Raw genomic sequence first — 14,587 nt, forward strand, 5'->3', positions numbered from 1 at the left:
CTCGAAATGTGTGTACAGCCATTAATACGGCTAATGTTTCTCTCTCTGTAGCTGTATAATTCCTTTGCGTAGGGTTCAAAGTTTTACTAAATGCCAAAGGACGGCCATTTTGCATGAGAACAGCATCTACAGCATAGTCCGACGCATCTGCTGCAATTTCCAAGTTTTCGTCCCCCTCCGGGAATTTCAAAACAGGGGCATTGATGAGCGCTTCTTTTAACCTTTCAAATGCAGTATTTCCTTCTGCTGTCCACGTGAATTTACTTTTCTTTCTTTTAATTACTAACAAGGGTTCAACAATATTAGCAAAATCTTTTATGAACGACCGATAATAAGAACATAACCCAAGGAAAGAAGAAAGTTTCTTGGCGGTGTTGGGAAGTGGGAAATTCTTGCTGGCTTTTATTTTTGAATCCTGAGTTTCTATACCCTTTTGCGAAATTTTATAACCCAGATATTTAAGTTCTTTAGTGGCGAACTTGCATTTTGATGCATTAATTGTAAGACCGGCCTCTTTTAATAATTTAAAAACTTCTTCTATGTTTTTAATATGTTGTTCCAACGTACTACTCGTTATAATTATATCATCTAGATAGATTAAAGTCGATTTTCCTAGGACAGGCTTTAGAACAATGTCCATAGCTCTCTGGAATGTTGACGGGGACCCACACAACCCAAAGGGCATGCGTAAAAATGCATAAGTGCCCGATTTTGTTATAAACGCGGTTTTATATATGTTTTCGGGTCTCATCGCTATTTGATAGTAGCCAGACGTTAAGTCCAACGTAGTCATGTATCTCGTAGACTTAATCTTTCTAATAATTTCCTCTATAATCGGTAAAGGATAAACTGGGAACTTAGTAACACTATTAAGCTTTCTGTAATCGACAGCAAACCTCCAAGCCCTTTTATCCGAAGGAGGAAACTCATTCTTTTTCCTACATAGTACGACTGGACTCGCGTACTCACTATTTATGGGCGTTATTATTTGGTTCTTTAACATTTCCTGAATGTGTTGTTCGATGATTTGCTCTTTCTGTTTATCATAGCGGTAAGGTTTAGTCCTACAGGGTTTGTCAGCAGTTAACTGTATATCATGCATAACAATTTGACAGTTACCAGGCCGTTCTGAAAATAAGTTCGAAAAAGTACTCACCACTTGTTGGATGGTTTGACTTTCGTTGTCATTCAAATGGCTAAGGTCGACTTGCGGTTGTTCCACTGGCTCCACCACCCTCCAATCCATCTCCAGCACAATAGAACTTTCCTGAAAATTCAGTTTGGCCTTCGCGGCTTTTAAAAACTCCATACCTAAAATAAGTGGACTTTGCAAATTTTTTACTACAAAAATTAATACTTTAAGGCTTTCGTTTTTAACCTGTATTTGTAATGATAATTTGCCAATACATTGACAAGTTTGTCCTTGCGCTGCTATGATTTCTGTGTTTTTATTTTTAAATAATCGTAACCTATTAAAATTCTTCTTAAAAAAATTATCACTCATAAAATTACCTTCTGCTCCTGTATCGATGAGGGCTTCTACTGGTACATCGCGAATCAGGACTTGTATAATCGGTAATTGTGAGTTTTTTACGATGGCCGTATTTAAGTATCTTCTTGAGGGTTTTTTCGAAACTTCCGAGGTCTGGACCCTCGCTTTTACAGGCCCCTCTAGTCGTTTAAAGCTTTCCTTTCAACTTCTGCCTTCTGGGTACGCGGACGGTTGTTTTCAAATTTCCTTTTTGGGTCTTGACCTTCGAGCTTCGATGAGTTAGCTTGATAGCTCTTTCCCCCATAAGAGCGAATTGCGTTTCTGGTCTGCTCATTTGAAGATTGCCTACGGAGACCTTGAGAAGATTTTGAAGATTGCCTACGATGCCCCTCTAGCTTTTTCCGCTATTCTGCGATTTTGGAACTTGACCGCCAACTCGAAGAGTTCCTGCAATGCGCTTGGGTTTCTAATTTCGAAGTAATCTTGAACAGCAGTTAGCAATATTGGTAAGATTATTTCAATAATCTCCGCGTCGGGTTTCTTCCCATACAGCATATCCGTCAGTTTAATTTTTCGCAGAATAAAGTCCGTCAACTCTTCTATATTTCGTTGATAAAAACTATACACGAACACCAGAGACCGAACCTTCGACCTGGATATTCCTTACAAAGTTTGATGAAACGGGCTCTGGAGGGACTCATCAGTGGCGGCGCAGACCCCACAGTCCCTGCCCGGCTTTATACATAGCCTCGGCGAGGTAAAAATGCTAAATACGAAGAAGATACACTATGTCACCTTTACCTCGGGGCACCACTCCCTCAGCATCAGTTAATTCATGATCGGTGCCTTGCCTTACTCTGTCAGTCCCCGTCACTGGGACTATGAGGGCCAAACTCCCATCGAAAAGCCCCGCTTATATCTACATATCAGCTCCACAACAGCCGGGGGAACGGACACGACAGTACCAGTACGATCCCTGCCAAGCCCAAACCTACCTGAGTACAATACTCGGGTTCGAGTCCTGTGAAGAGTGTTTGTATACCCCAGTGGTTGAGACTGCCTAGGTACAGATCCTAACCAGTGCTTCCCAAGACGTCTCCTGAGTCAACCCCCTGGGGGGATAAAAACTATACAGTTCGGCTTCTAGCTTTGCTCGATCTTTCACTATGGGGAAGGCCTTTAATAATGATTTTTTTAAATTTTCAAAGGTATATGTTTGGCCTCCGAATTCCCCTAATAAAAATTTGCCTATATTCTTCCACCATAGCCTGTCCTCTTAGTGCAGATGTGGCAATGGCAACTTTTTGTCTTTCAGGCACAGGGTAGAGCTGGAAATGGTTTCCGAGGCCTTCTAAGAATATCGTCACCGAATTTTTTTCCGTCGAAATTGACGTTTGGCTTGATTGATGCTCTCATCGTCTGGACCAGGTATTCAAATCCTTCCAATTGGCTTGCCATTTCTTGGTGTTGTCCAGAAGCTTCCATCCAGTTTTCGGCCATTTCAGTTCGACAAGTGTTCGGGCGCCAATTTGGTGTTGCGCGCCCCCAACCTACACGCAACAATAATAGTGACTGCTATGAACTGGAAAGCACACAATAACTCTTAAGGGTTTAACTCCCTTTTTATTCTACTTTAGAAGTTACAGATGCGTGCAATTGACGCTCACAAACTACGCCGACCCGGCGGTAAAATAAAAATAAGAAACTAAAAATGAATAACAACAAGTTACTACCTACGAGGCTCTCTAAACGTAACTAACCTCACCGCGTTCTAAGATACAGCTGATATTTCAGCAAACTTCTGAATATTAAGTTGAAAGATTCAACTATCTGCCGAGGCAAGCACACATGCCGAAACGCGCAGTTCTTCAATTTCTAACTAGCCACCTTCACGCTCGTGAAGCAAGAAAGCACAGTTTCGAACTCGTTTCCCTTCTATTTAACTCAAATTACTTCTGCTTAAAATTTGAATACTTTGCGCGTTCTACTAAAATTTACATACTCTTTCATTGGCAATTCCAGGGGAAAGTAAGGCTTGACAGGAAAGATATCTTAAAATAAATGGTAGTTAGAATAAATATAAACCCTACAACCTTTTTTTAATTTTTTTTATCGAAATCTTTCTAAAAATGTGAAAACGCCCTCTGTATCATTTATCTTAAAAAAATCTGATGAGGACACCGCATAACTTCCTTGTATGGCCTATTAAATTATATACTTTTTTTCTGTATTTCGTTTAAACGTATTTCCTCAAATTTCATTACAGATATATTTCTCATTCAATTAATTCAGTTCTCACTTCGCATCAAGGCAGTAAAACAAGTAAAACTCAAAACATCTTTATCAAAAATTCTAAACTACAGAAAAATGTAAAATACCGAATAAACAGTTTGAAAAAAAATAAATTTTACAGTTAAAATTAAAGTTTCTATGAAAAATAAAACAATTTGTCCAACGGGCAGGAAGCGAGATTTTTCGATGCACAAAACTGAAAGTTTACTTTTGGTCCCAGTGAGCAGAAAGACACTGAAGTGGGTGCAGAAACTGACTTAATTCATTATTTTACGAAGAGTTTCAAATGTAAATAAATGACGGCTTCTTTAGGTTTAGTAATATTTAAACAACTGTTAAATTATTGATAATTCTACAACTATTGCATGCAGCTTAACTAAAGGCATGAAACCCTTAACAAGAACATAAGAACAACATAATTTAATCACTTTAAAGCAAAAAACGCTTAATTTACCAACATATAGGAATAAAAAAATCTGATGTGTACGCCACATGACTTCCTCATACGAAGTATTAAAGTATACTCATTTGTTCCTCATTTTATTTAATCTTCCCTCGAATTTCATTAAAGATATATTTCTCATTCAATTAATTCAATTCTCACTTCGCGACAAAGCAAAAAATACATAAAAACTCAAACTATCTTCATTAAAAATTGAAAAATACAGAAAAACATAAAACACCAAATACAGTTAAAACAATTTTTACAATTAAAATTATAGTTTCTACGCAAAAACAGGCAGTTCGGCCCGCAGGCAAGAAGGCATACTTTTCAGTGCGCAAAACTGAAAGTTTACTTTCGGTCCCACTCGCCAAAAAGACTTAATTCACTATTCTGCTAAGTTTCAAATGTAAACAAATGTGGCTGCTATGCTAAAAAAAATTTAGGCGTGGCCTCAGTTAAACAACTTTTAAATTAAATTGTTGATAATTCTACGACTATTGTATGCAGTTGAACTAAAGGTATAAAAACCTAAACCGGAAGATAAGAACATCATAATTCAACCATTTTTTTAAAGCAAAAAATTCGCAATTTAACAACATATAAGTATAAAAACCTGAGCTCACGGAGCCGAGTAACAGAGTAGGTATATAATATATATTTCTATACTTTTGTGCCGCCGATTGCAGCCAAAAGGCTGTTTCGCAACTACATGTTATAGCAGTCCTATATACAAAATTTCAACGTTCTGAGGCTACTCGTTTTTGAGTTATGCGAGATACATAAATACGTATGTACGGTACGTACAGGCGCCACAAGAAAAATCTCTTCTTAATCCATTTTAAATCAGTTTAATACTTCGTTTGGGGAAAAAGAGTCTTTTATTTTGTCCTTATGTACAGACGTCACGACAAAAATCGTTTATGAATCTATTTTAAATTCATTTTACAGTCTTTTGGGGGGTATTCTGTCCGTAAGTACAGATGTCACATAAAAACATCATTCAGATGGTTTCGACAGCGGTCAAAAAGGATATTTTTGTTGAAATATGATAGGAAATTTTTCGCGATTGCAGTACTTCGTACAAGGAAGTGAAAATTCGCAATAAATATTAAAGTAGTTAACTAATCGGAGCTAAGACTGTATGTATTAGCTAAAGAAAGAATGAGGAAAAGATTTGGTTTCATAATCTCCAGAACTACACTAAGGGCTTGTACTTCTCATTCCCTACCACTAACTTCTAAAGAGAGTTTTGAGCAGACGGATTCTGTGTGTCTCTTTTTGCAAGGGCGACATAGTTGCAAATGTCTATACCTCATCTAGATTCGAACCGTACCCATAAACATTGTAGCCAATGTTTGCTATTACCAAACTGATTGAGGCGGCTAGTATTAATACATGAAAAAATTTGTAACAGAAAGGTATCACTTTCTTGTGTATACAATGATTTGGAAATTAATAAAGTTGGATCATTTCAAGAGCAGTGAAATTTCATAAAGCCTACAGCAGAATGTTAAAGGATTGATGGTTTCAAGTACCATCATCTAAAATGTTCCTTACCTTCCTAAACCAAATTATATGCAAATGATAAATATTCTGTTTTACCGCACAGTAAATTTCAATTTTAATTTCCTGAAGTTAACAAATCAAACACTGAAATGATATTATGTCAATTAATTCGACAAAATGTGGTTCTTAAACTCCGAAACTTTATAATTCCCTTTCAGTTTACCGTATTTGCACATCAGTAAAGGTTTCTTATTTAATATAAATTAATTTCAATTTTTCTATGGTCTCAGTATGTAACGAGTCGATATTTAAACTGCGAGGATACTACTCTTTAATATCGTTTAGATATTAATTTGTAATATGAAGAAAACAGGTTGCAAGTTCTTTTAAACAAATTTAACATATGTCGATAAAGATTCTGACGCAATAAAATAAAACAGAGAATATTCATAGAATTGTGAGTATAAGCAAAGAACAGCGTTCTGAAATAGAATATGTTTTAATCATCGAAAGTCCAACAAGGAAAGAATATCATCGCTAAATTTCGTATTTGTGATTTTACTTAAAATAATAAATTATATAGCAAAAACCTTAGTATCGCCGAGGAAGTCATGCTTTTAGTTTATTGTTTTCAGACTCAGATGAAGCTCAATGTTTTCAGTTTATTACCAAAATGACTGTTAATTTCTAGCGTAATGATCTAATATTTTCAGAAGTTGCCAGGCGATCCTATATAAATGAATCAATTGGTATTTTATAAGTGATTTAAAATACAAGTGCTCCATTTCCTTACACGTAATAGAGATTATAATATAAGAAAAACTGCAGTGTACTGTAGCTTAGATCCATTTGAAAATAAATCAATACCTTAAAAAAAACCTATGGACTAATATCTTCCCGAATGCACAATTAATAATTCTGAAATTACTCAATCTGTCAAAACACAGAGGATTATATTTGGAAAAATAAAGATTTGGAATTAAAATTTATTAAGGAAATGAAAAAGAGAAATCAACTTGAGAGAAACGTTCTCAGGAAGTTGCCAAAATGCCTCATAATCCAACAACTAAACCAATAACTTTATATGTATCAAAACCTGTGAATGAATTCTGGCTGTCTTCTTGAAAAAGCTATCATTATATGAAATTGTTTATTAATCAAATCTTTCAGTTCAAGCATAAATGAAGATATTCGGAAATTTAAAACTCTTCCTTGTTATTGTAATAGATTTTTCGTGAAATTGCAAAATTCGGTTCAAAATTAAATTTCTATTAAACCGCAGATCCACAAACATCTACTTTTCTAAGACATAGGAAGTGTCAGGAGAATAACTCTGAAAGTAAAAATTGCAATATACAGTCAAACCAATACACTCACTTCCAAACGTTAAGCACGGAGAGGAAAATGCTAATTTCCGAAAGCCAATCAGAATTGAAGAGGATATATTCGCTGCAGAGGTAGATGGAAGTGTGCAAATATGTTAGGTAACAGCCAATCGCGCTTTCATATCAAGAAATATGTAAAAAGGCAGTCTTATAAGAAACCAGCTTTGAAGAGTTACAGAAGTTGATTGTAAGTGCTGATAGAAGGTGTTTAAACTTTCGTACAATTTGTTTTCAAGGCATACATGTTTCTATGACTTCCAAAAGACAAATGGAAGATTCTGAGCGCTGAGGTGCTGTGGGGCGCATTGAAGCAGGACAGTGAATCACAGATGTCGCTCTTTTCTTCGGCGTTCATCATTCTGTAATTTCACGTTTATGGAAACAATTCCAAACCACACAGACAGTTATCCGAAGCCCCGTAGCCGGTCGCCCAAGGGTTACAATCCCCGCAGAAAATCGATATATTTCTATTGTAGCCAAGCGGAATCGCAGAGCGACCTCCACACGTGTGACATCTATGGTTACAGCGTCCATTGGTAAGGCGATATCTGCAGTTACTGTACGCCGAAGATTACACGCCCGGGTACCTCGAGTTTGTGTTCTCTATTCGTCCAATCAAGAGGGGCACGATTATGCCGGGAACATGTCAGTTGGAATGTGTCTGACTGGGGCAATGTCATGTTTACTGATGAGTCAATATTTGCTCTGGAGCCAGATGACAAGCGTATAAGGATATGGCGTGAACAACGAACACGCAATCAGTCCCAAAACATCACGCATTCCGAGGCGAAAGCATTATGGTGTGGGCAGGGATTTCATTAGGATACCGCACCGACCTGCACATCTTTAAACGGGCTTCTTTGACGGCTGCCCGGTATCGAGATGAAGTCCTAAAACCTATTGTGAGATTGTACGATGCAGCAGTTGGCCCTACTTTTGTTTTAATGGACGATAATGCACGTCCCCATAGAGCTGACATCGGCGATGACTACCTGGAGAGTGAAGGGATTGTGCCTATGGCGTGGCTAGCATATTCGCCCGACCTTAATCCCATTGATAATACATAATTCTGGTTAAGTATCCAGTATGTCATTATCTGATAACTTACAAAAATTTAATATTGTTTTCATTTCTGTATATAATTGATGATTTTGTTTTATGCATAAATATATATGCCACTTTCCTGCCAAATTCTTTGTCAATCAAAGCACTATTTGTTGATCTTTTTGCATTTTATATCTTCGTGCTTAACTTTTGGAAGTAAGTGTATTACATGTCACACAAGCAACCAAACATTTTTATAAAAAGGGAGGGGGAAAATATTTCAGTAAACAAAAAAGAAAAATGCCACTGTATACATGAGAAGCGTTACTTTGAAAACAATCCTTTTTTTTCTAAAATGAGAATCGCACTTTCCTAATGCGCTTCACGCACATGATTTCTGCAATCAGTGGATGTACTGTATTAAAACATTTAAATAATCGTCTGCTAATAAACGGAAACAACCTTTTTTAAAGGATGCCTTTCTAAACTGGCAGTGACTGAAGTTACAATTCGAAAGATGTAATGGTCAGTCTTGGTTGCGTGATTTTGTATGTGTTCGTGCACAGTTGTGCATTTGAAAAGTAGTCAGTTTATATTAATTTAAGTGCATATTTATTGTATGAAAGTTTTTATTTATTGTATTAGTTCATGTAAACGCCGAACCTACCATTCTGACTTGAAGTAAATTTGCCAGATAATAAACATTTAGATATGTCCCCAAGGACATCATTTCCACCAGTATATTAGACGCTGTCGAATTCTTAAGATATTTAAAGGTTCCTACGACATACTTAGTGACAGAGTACTTTTCAATGTAAATATAAGGAATTAAATTTTTATACGGATTTCGTAATAAAAACACGTAAATGAAAAAAAAAAAAAGTTTACCGTATCTGACTTAGTCAACAATACAAATCGAACTTCGCATAAATACCTTATATTATTAATCAAAAGTTTTGGAGACTAACTAATGACAATTGCGAGTGATCAGTTTTCTTATCATTGCGAGTACAATTGCGAGTGATCAGTGTTTGCGCTAAACAGCAATTTAAAATGTTAAAAATAATTCTTATTAATTTACGACTTTAATGATTTTTATAATATGTTTAATTTATACAAACTGAAACACATTTAGTTTTTAATATATTCAAATAATAATCTTACGTATATTTGCAACTTTGTTATAATTAAAAAAATTGTTTTTATATCATGTCTCATATCTTACGTAATACAAAGTAATCTGTAGGTACAGATTCTCGTAAAAAAAAAAAAATCTGAAAGGTTTCAGATATGAACCGTAGCCCAAAAGGATTTGTTAAGGTTTTTTCGCTCTCGCTGAGCTGGCACTCTACAAATCTGATGTTAAGTCACTCCTACTAACCTTTCCATTTTGTTAGCTTTAAATTAACAAAATTTTTAAAAAATTTAAAGTAGCACAGCAATATAAGTTTAGAATTCCCGTTGGAACGGTATTGATCTACACTTTTTTAATGAATTTACAAAACTTTTTATTTTTTTATTATTAATGTTTTGTTATTAATTCTATTCAATAGCAAAGTCATAAAATATTCAAAAACAGTATACTATTAGAATTTCTGATGGACAGTCTCACGCCCTGGAGATAAAAATATTTCTTTCCGCACAACCACTGCTGGATTTAAAATCGTTGAGACTCTTAATCAAAATTCGTAAAAGTTTTACAAACTATGAAATAGGTAATAAAATAAATTCTAAATTGAAAATTCAGGCTTCCAGGTGGAGGGCTATAGTGATTCAGCACAAAATGCGTTTTGAGACAAACATCTCATTCGATATTAACGTCCCTTTTCTGCTAAAAAGGAAAAAAAAAATTTTTTTTTTTTTTTTTTTTTTTTTTTTTTGTGTGTGTGTGTGTGTGTGTTTAACATTATTTAAATTTTGAAATTTTTTATTATGCATTCTTAATGGCCATTTTTCAAGGTTGTAGATTGTAATGTGAGATCCAGATCACTGTTGACTTCTCCAAAAAGTCTTTATTTAGAAAAGGAAAGACTTACTAAATGGAAACTTTGTTCTTAACAATACATATAACAAACTTAAACAGCATAAACAACACATTTAAAAATTTAATTTTCGTATATTTTTATAAAAAAGTGTGTCGAACACTAAATTTTCGTAGTCTTGACATGAGTGGTGAACTTTATTTGATTTATTACATTGTAATCATGTATATATAATTATTTATTTAATAAACAAAAATTCAAGTCGTGAAATCGTTTTCATGCGCACAATCCTAAAATTCGTAAAAAAATGTATAAACTGTAGAGACATTAAGTTATTTCAAAACAGGAAAGATGAAAAATAAGCAATGCCCTCGCCGGGACTCGAATACACGTCGAGCATGCTGACCACTACACCACGAAGGCATGCTACGAAGGTGGGAAAAATAACTTATATACTACTCCCCCTTTTAAAGGGCGACTGGGGATTAGAGGACCCAATAGCCAAATCCTGGTGGTGAAGGATCATCATTCACCACCTTTTTTAGTTCGGGTGCCATTATACAGACACTAGGTTATTTCAAAAAGGAGAGATGAAAAATGAACAATGCCCTCGCTGAGACTCGAACCACGGACCTCTCGAATATGTGTCGAGCGTGCTGACCACGAATGCATGCCAGCAAGGCGGATACTTATAAAATAAGTATGAAATTTTTTAATATTTTATGATTTTTGAAAAATTATCTCATTGCAACTGAGTTTGCTATCGCTGTTCAAAACAATAAAGCATGAGGAAAATTTATCAAATTAGCCTTTCGATGAACCGACTGTTTATACTTAATCAGGCATACCCGTAAGAAACAGAAAAATCATATTAATTCCGAGTGAAGATCTTTTATTTTAATATACTGTCGGGAACAGATGCTTTTTCGGTATAGGTTTGGATTATTCATTAAATGAATGCTTAATAAGATTGTCTCTTTGTGGAGAACTTTTTAAAAACTGTTGACTTATTTTAACATTACGCATGGCAGAAACTCAAAAACGTTCACTCAGCTACACCGTTCACCGGGATTTGAACCCGTATCGAAATAAAAGTGTTCAGTGGAACCTACTGGTATTTGGAGGAAAAAATGCCTTTCTTTAATTGATTGATATTCAACAACGTATTATTTTCTAATAATATATAGCTGCACCTCAGTATTATCAATATGCATTTTCCAGAGCTTCTAATAATATATAGCTGCACCTCAGTATTATCAATATGCATTTTCCAGAGCTTCTAATAATATATAGCTGCACCTCAGTATTATCAATATGCATTTTCCAGAGCTTCTAATAATATATAGCTGCACCTCAGTATTATCAATATGCATTTTCCAGAGCTTCTAATAATATATAGCTGCACCTCAGTATTATCAATATGCATTTTCCAGAGCTTCTAATAATATATAGCTGCACCTCAGTATTATCAATATGCATTTTCCAGAGCTACTCGTATATGCGCTTTCTGAAATCTACCAAGGAGGATCATAACGCTTTTATTTTGCTGTCTAAACTATTCTAGTATTATTTATGTTCAGCGGAAATTCGTAATTTCAAAATATTCCTTTCAGAATTCCTTGTAGAGATAGAACATGCTCTTAGTACTTTTTCCATGTCATGAAAGGGAAGCTAATGGACACTTTTTTGTGCTGTTAGAATTTTTTGAGTAACTTTCTGACATATTTCTGTTTTCTGCATTTAATTATCCACTGTAACATGAAATGGTTACAGATAAAACTTTTAACTAGATTTCATTGTCCCTTGTATTAAATTCATGCTAAAACACATAATGAAAAATGTGGAAAGATCAACTTCATTAAAAGAAACATCTCTGCTATTGCAGATAACAGGGTCAACCTAATGGGAATTGCTCTTATCTTGGCCGAGGAAAAGATCTGCCAGAAAGCAATTATGTTAATCATCTGGTTTTGTCACGTTTCTTTGCCTAGATACTAATCTTTTTTTATCGTCGCTGTTGATTAGTTTATCAAAAAAATAAGAATTGTTACCGTGTAATTTTCTCGCGAATTATTGATTTACATTTTAGTTTTTGCCATTTTAATGATAAATGTGATACATGCCAACGGCATAAAATTTTCCGGTTTCTGGCTTTATGCTTAACATTGAACAGAAGACTTTCTTTAGGAGAAAATGTTATTAGAATGTGAAGTTCTAATTTTTTTTTTTTTTTTACTTTCTATGCATATATAGTAGTCTTCTCTTAATCATCATACATTCGACATGCCTTCCTTTCAGCTCTTAGGTGAGAATTGACTAAAACCTAGCCCAACAAGGAACAAAATAATGATTCTCTTGTTGATAAAATCCTCCTGGTTTCAGTTGAGAGACGGATCAGATTCACGAATTTTATCGTTACTAAAAGGCAAGACATGCATCTTTTGTTGGTTTACACAAACTTGCAAACAATAATAAATTAAAAAAAAGTCCTATAAATGTATAAAAGAATTTAATAAATGTTAAAACTAAAATGCTTCAAACAAGTAAAACCCTTGTTCAAAAATTAATGAACAAAAAAGAATTAAAGAGAAATTAAATCAACTTTCAATGCCACTTCTTCAGAGCAGGAACATTGAAATCGATCAAAATCTCTCTTTCATAAAAAAAAATCTTTGCTTTTCTGTATCCAGAATTAGCTGTGAAACCCATTCCAGTATATTTTCATTCTAATAGTTCACCCGAAAATTCTCGCCCCTTCTCAAAGCACGGAAAAAACAAAGTAACTTCATATCAAAGTTTTACCTTCAAACAAAGATAACTTTATCCTCCATTGGATAAAGATACCGGCTCGGTAAGCTCAGATTTTTATTCTTATATGTTGGTAAATTGTGAATTTTTTTCTTTAAAAATGATTGAATTATGTTGCTGTTATTGTTCCGGTTAAGGATTTTACTCAGTAGTTAATCTGCCGGCGATAGTTGTAGAGTTATCAACAATTTAAAAGGTTAAGTGCGCTAGGCCTAACAAGGCTACGATTTGTTTACATTTGAAAAGCTTAGTGGAATAGTGAATTAAAGTCAGTGCACCAACTTCAGTGCCTTTTTCCCCAGTGGGATCAAAAGTTAACTTCCAGTTTCGAGCACTGAAAATTTTGTCTTCCTGCTGGCTAGCTGAATTGCTTGCTTTTGCGTAGAAACTCTTACTGTAATTGTAAAAAAAAATTTTAAAAGAAAAACTTCAATTGTATTTGGTATTTTAGGTTTATTTAATGAAGATGTTTTGCGTTTTTACGTATTTTGGCTTGCAGCGAAATCAGAACTGTATTGATTGAAAGAAAAATATATCTTTAATGAAAGTAGAGGAAGCAAGTTTAAATGAAGTGCAGCAAAAAATGTGTATAATTTATAGGCCTTACAAGGAAGACATCATGAGACAATTTTATTTTAGGGCCGAACAAGAAGGCATTATTTATAAAGGATTACACTCGTCGTTGTTTTTTAATTGCCACAGATTCAAAGAAATTTTAATTCTTTCATTCGGCAACTATCTCAAAATATCCCCTAATCCATTTTTAATTTTTTTAAGGATACAAAATAACATTATTAACAAGAAAAAAAACTTTCTTGTGAGATTTTCATGTGGATTAACCAATTTCCGAAGTGAGGTACTGCATTGTTTATTTTATTTATTCAGTAAAGAGCCAGTAAAAAATAAAATTTGAAGCTCAGCTGACAGTTAAGGCAAACATATGCAATGAAAAACCATCTACTTTGATTAAAATTAAGACGATTAGCAAACAGTTGACAGATTTTTATCAAGATGAAACGTGTGACGTTATTTTCTATTTGATGTAAATCTGGCAAAGACGGGCCAATTAATGTTTTCTGCTGACGATTTATTATCTGTAATTCGCTGAAAAATTCTTTAGAACGTATGAAACGCAGTATTTTCAAAGCCTTTGACAGCAATAAAAAAAGGATTTAAGTAAGAGTTTTTCATGCGTAAAAAATAACGACTTTCAAATGAGAGATTGAGTGTTGAGATTAAATTTAAAATAAATAAAAAAAAGGCTTTATTTGCACTAATTATTTCATTTCATTGATTACAAAACTGTGCATTTTGCAATCAATATATACTGAGGGAAGTAATTTTTTTTTCGTTTTTATTGGATAGGCTAGAGAAAAAGAGACCTTCATTTTTAAATTTTAGTGTTAAATTAAACTCTCATAAATTAGCAAACATTTATTTTTTATATTTCATATAAATTACTGCGCTTATAAGTTAAAAATCAAACATTTTTTAAAAAATTTTAAAAAGATAAAAAAGTTAACGTATTTTGATCATTTTTATACTTAATGCTTAAATTCAATACACAATCTAAACATATTAAACATATTGAAAAATATAATTTATTACTTAATTGAAATCAGGTGCTATTTGT

The sequence above is a fragment of the Stegodyphus dumicola genome, chromosome 6, assembly GCF_044657685.1.
Source record: "Stegodyphus dumicola isolate Sdum_Otavi_A_Nest chromosome 6, ASM4465768v1".
NCBI lineage: Eukaryota > Metazoa > Arthropoda > Arachnida > Araneae > Eresidae > Stegodyphus > Stegodyphus dumicola.